Source organism: Nannospalax galili, unplaced genomic scaffold, assembly GCF_000622305.1.
Source record: "Nannospalax galili isolate Female #2095 unplaced genomic scaffold, S.galili_v1.0 scaffold448, whole genome shotgun sequence".
In the NCBI taxonomy this organism is placed as follows: Eukaryota; Metazoa; Chordata; class Mammalia; order Rodentia; family Spalacidae; genus Nannospalax; species Nannospalax galili.
Window position 1 is genome coordinate 1,254,007 of NW_008359324.1, and position 4,965 is coordinate 1,258,971.

The following is a 4,965-nucleotide window of genomic DNA, read 5'->3' on the forward strand; positions in this document are numbered from 1 at the left end:
CTGGCAAAACTGGATCCCCACCTGTAGAACAATGAAACTGAACCCCTATCTTTCACCCAACACAAAAGTCAGTTCCAAGTGGATCAAAGACCTCAGTGTAAAGTGTGAAACTTAGAAACATTATAAGAAAATATTGGGAAAAACCTACAAGATATAGGTGTAGGAAAGGATTTTCCAAATCAGACAATTTCTCAGGAAACAAGGGCAAGAATTAACAAATGGGACTTCATTAAACTGAAAAGCTTCTGTACATCAAAGGAAGCAAACAGGGAAGCGAACAGAAAACCCACAGAATGGGAGAAAATCTTCACCAGTGACACATCTGACAGAGGTTTAATATCCAGAATATATAACAAAATAAAAAAAAAACAGAGAATCAAGACAAGAAGCAACCCAATTAAAAGATGAGGTAAGGAGCTGAACAGACAGTTCTTAAAACAAGAAGAAAAGATGGCTATGAAACATCTTAAAAGTTGTTCAACATCACTAGTAATTAGGGAAATGCAAGTCAAAATCACTTTAAGATTTCATCTTACCCCAGTCAGACTGGCTAAGATTAAGAGAACAATGATACCAAATGTTGGAGAGGTTGTGGGGAAAGGGGAACAGTCATCCACTGCTGGTGGGGCTGAAAACTTGTTTAAACTCTATGGAAAGCATTCTGGAGAACTCTTAAAAAACTACAAATGAACCTACCATTTGACCCAGTTATACCACTCCTTGGCATATACGCAAAGAACTCATCCTATTGCAGAGACACTTGTACGTCCATGTTTGTTGCTGCTCTTTTCACAATAGCTAAGAGATGGAAGCAACCTAGGTGTCCCTCAATTCATGAGTGGATAATAAAAATGTGGTTCACTTATACGATGGAGTTTTACTCAGCAGTTAAAGATGAAATCAAGTAATTTTCAGGTAAATGGATGGAACTAGAAACTGTTATACTAAGTGAAGTAACACAGACTCTGAGAAAATATCAACATTATGTTCTCCCTCATATGTGGCTCCTAGAACCAAATCCTGATAAGTGAGTATGTATCCAAACATAACTACAGGAACCAGGATAATGGAAATGAAACAGGGAGGTAAAGGAAAAGAAAGAACCTGAAAGAGAAGAACAATACAAAATGGCCCTTAATAGGGGAAATATTGAAAAATTGGGTTAGTTTAATGGTGGGGGGTGGGAAGGGTATACAAGGAACCTAGGGGATAAGGGGAAAGAAGGAGCTCAAGTGAGGTAGGAACATAGGAGAAGGGTATTAATAAGGGAGAAAGGCGGGAAATGGGGGCACCTTTAGTGGAAAAACTATGGTGGAAGGGTGAGACAATACAAGAGATTGATAATGCCTAGGTGGTTTAGAAAACCATAGGGAAGCATATTACTCCTACAACCTATTGAAAAACTATACATAGCAGATCAAGAAGTATATTTCTAGGTAATGTTTATCTGAGAACAATTGGTCTTTGCCCAAGATTTATCTACATGACACAGTAATTAAAAGTACCAGACTGGTAGAACTAACCTTCTTAGATGTTTAACAGATATACTTTGAAGCCTATACTAATTTGGTCAGAAGGACATAAAGGACAGTTTTTGCTCCTTGCCCTCCTAGGTCGGCTAGTTCCAGGGGACTATGAGCATCTCTCAAAATGTCCTGGACCTGTGATGGGTCACCTCTCCTCTTGATCAAGGAGGCCAAGGAGACCCACCAGATGGACTTGAACCAGTGTCTATTCTACAAAGAGGAGGGTCAACACAGAGATATCACTTCCTCCATGTTTTGAAGTGAAGCCAACCATGGTCGAGCAGGAGCTTTGACTTATCTTCACATAGGCGGAACTAGTAAAAGAAAGGAGCCAGGGGCTCCTCCCAAGCCCATCTGACCCCTGAGGAACAGATCCTCAAACGACCTTAACAGTTAAAATAAATTAGTTTATCTGGGCCAACTGTATGGCCTTAAAGAGCCAAAAGGAAAGTATAACCAAAGAATAAAGGGGCCAATATAATTTGTTAAGAGTCCCTATGCACAGCTAAAGGCTACATAACAAGAAACAATGCCAGATAGGAGATACCTTCTTTTTAGTTGTTGGGCAGGGTGACCAAAGGGTTTCCACAAAAGTAACCCAGCATAGAACTGGGAAAATGAACAGCAGGCCCTAATCTTACCTAAAGGTGTATCAACAACTGATTCCTGCTAGAAGATAAACAGCTGACCCTCCTAAAACAAAGATCTCTATGTAGGCTGACTAGATTCACCAGAAAAACATGTAGTGGGGATTGGTTGTGGTGCTGACAACGCAGCAGACAGTACCAGGGATATCAGATTATAAGGACTTTAGGGTGTGGAGGGAGGCTATGGGCAGGTGTCTTCTGGGAAGTGGGTGTATAGTCAAATAAGATGGTTTGGTATGTTCTGTGTGATACACACACACACACACAAAAAAAAAACCAACAATTTTTAAAAAGTGTATTATATTTGAGGATGAAGCATGGAAATTTATGACATCTTAATTAGTAGAGGTGATAAACGTTACCATTGAAATCTACCTGATGACTTCATAGACTTAACACAGGCTCCAAGGATCCAAGTGCAACCTATTATGACTAGTAATAATCAGATGCATACAGATTAGAGATGCATGCACCAACATCTCAGTGTTAGTAGCAAAAACAATGAGTCTTTATGCAAGGAACAATATATACTAAAATGAGATTGAGATCTTTTTTAAAGGTTAAAAAACGCATTCAATTTTATGTCTTACAGGGCTTATACTGAGTTCAATATTGTATAACTGTATTAACTCAACTGTGAACTTAGAAACTTGCACCCACTTGTGAAAGAGATGTACTCTTGCTTGGGAGTGTGTTGCTGAATATGTTAAATCTGTAGTGAAATGCTTCTTCTAATCATGTAGTTATTAAAAATTTTAAAAATAATGATTAAAAAAATAATTAGTAGATGTGAAAACCATTACCATTGAAATCTATGTGATGACTTTATATCCATGCTCATTGCCAAGGATCTCAGAAAGTAACCGACTGTCACTAGTAATAAATCAGATATATAGAGATTAGAAATGCATGTGCAAACATCTTAATGTCAGTTGCACTGGAAATGAATTTTTCTGTATGAAACTGTGTATTTTAATAATGAAATGGAGATCCTTTTTAAAGGTTAAAACCTCATTTAATTTTATGTCTTATAGAGTTCATACTGAGTACAATATTGTATAACTATAATAATTCAACTGTAAACCTAAAAATTTACAGCCAATTTTGAAAAAGATGCATCTTAGCTCAAAAACTTTTATTGAATAAGTAAATGCTGTTGTAATGAAATGCTTCTTCTGAAATAAAAAATAAATAACATTTTTTTGAAAAGTGACATTTCTGGGCACTAGTTACTCAAATAATCTCATAATCTCATTACATAATATTACTCACATGTAAGTTCAAATTTATGATCTTAATATAGCTTCCAGAACAAATTCAAATTAAAGAATGGTGAGAATACATCTTCCCTACTTTATCTAATCAATGGATTGTTCTAAGACAATTATTTTGCATTGTTATATTGCATTGCCCTAGACAGAATTTCTAAAGTGTCATGAAATATCTGCATAGACCCCTGGTCTCTGAGTTTCATGAAATAAATTTTGATATGCTGAAGATACGTATTTACTTCTTAGACCAAGAATTCCAGTTGCCCTCAATTGTATATCCAAACATTTAAAACAGCCTATTTTATGCTATGACAAACTGAAGCAGATAATAGTAATGGACTTTTTTTTTTTTTTTTTTTTTTTGCATGTGAAAGTGTATTAGGGAACAGATGGCTTAGTGGGGCATAGGGCTCAGTGCAGAGGGAATTCTCAGGAGTGGAGGGCCTGCCACTTGTCCAGGGTACCATGATTGGGAATATATTTGGCCCCACAGCCAGCACGGATGAAGTGTTTCTCAGCTACAATGTCTTCAAATTCATCTGCATTAACCTTGGTGAAGTCCCACTTCTTTAAGATGTGAATCTTCTGGCGGCCAGGGAAATTGAACTTGGCTCTACACAGGACTTCAATTACATGTTCCTTATTTTGACATTCAGTGTGGATGGAAATTACGACCTGGCCAATGTGAACCCTGGCCACTCTGCCCTGAGGCTTCCCAAAGGCACCCCACATACCTGCCTGAAGCCTGTCAGCCCCAGCACAGGACAACATCTTGTTGATTCAGATGACATGGAAAGGGTAGAGCCTCACTCGATTATGAAAGCCATCTTTGCCACAGTTTTTCACCACGTATTTGTTGGCACAAATACGGGTGCCCTCCGAGGCTTCGGGAGGAGAGCTCGTCATACTCATCTGATACCATGTGGCCACAGAGATGGCAATTCGTCAACTTTTGCCTTTTTCCGTCCAAAATCAAAGATGAGGATCTTGGTATCAGGACTACCCCGCAGAAGTGAGACGTAGGGTGTGGCTTGTTCTTACAATAACGGTAACACCAGGCAGGGCCACAACCCATGATAAGGGATTCTTGGATTTTTTGAGATAATAATAATGACTTTTTTTGAAACAGGGTCTCCCTGTAGCCTCAGCTTGTCTGGAACTCCCAATATAGACCAGTCTGGTCTTAGTCTCACAGAGATCCACTTGCCTATGCCTCATGAGTGCTGGGATTAAAGGTGTCCGCCTTCACTCCCTGCTCAATAATGAACTTTTGAATTTAAGAAAATGATGAATTAATTTTGAAAATGAGAACAAGTTACTAAATTGCCAATATAAAATTTGTTATTTTTAGCTCTTAATATGAATGATTAATAAATCACTCATTAAAATGTTATTTCTTCTTAAATTATGATCATTTTATTTACATCTTAATTTAAGCCTAGTGTATTTTCTTCAGTGAATAAATTACCTATGGTCATATGTGTCTCAGCATAACTGGAACTGGAGGGGGTGTATGCTGAA

At 37.9% G+C, this 4,965-nt stretch overlaps 1 pseudogene; it reads right to left on the reverse strand.

The window, feature by feature from the left end:
• Positions 1 to 3,873: 3,873 nt before the first annotated feature.
• Positions 3,874 to 4,519, reverse strand: LOC103725640 (annotated as a pseudogene).
• Between the last annotated feature and the right edge of the window lie 446 nt (positions 4,520 to 4,965).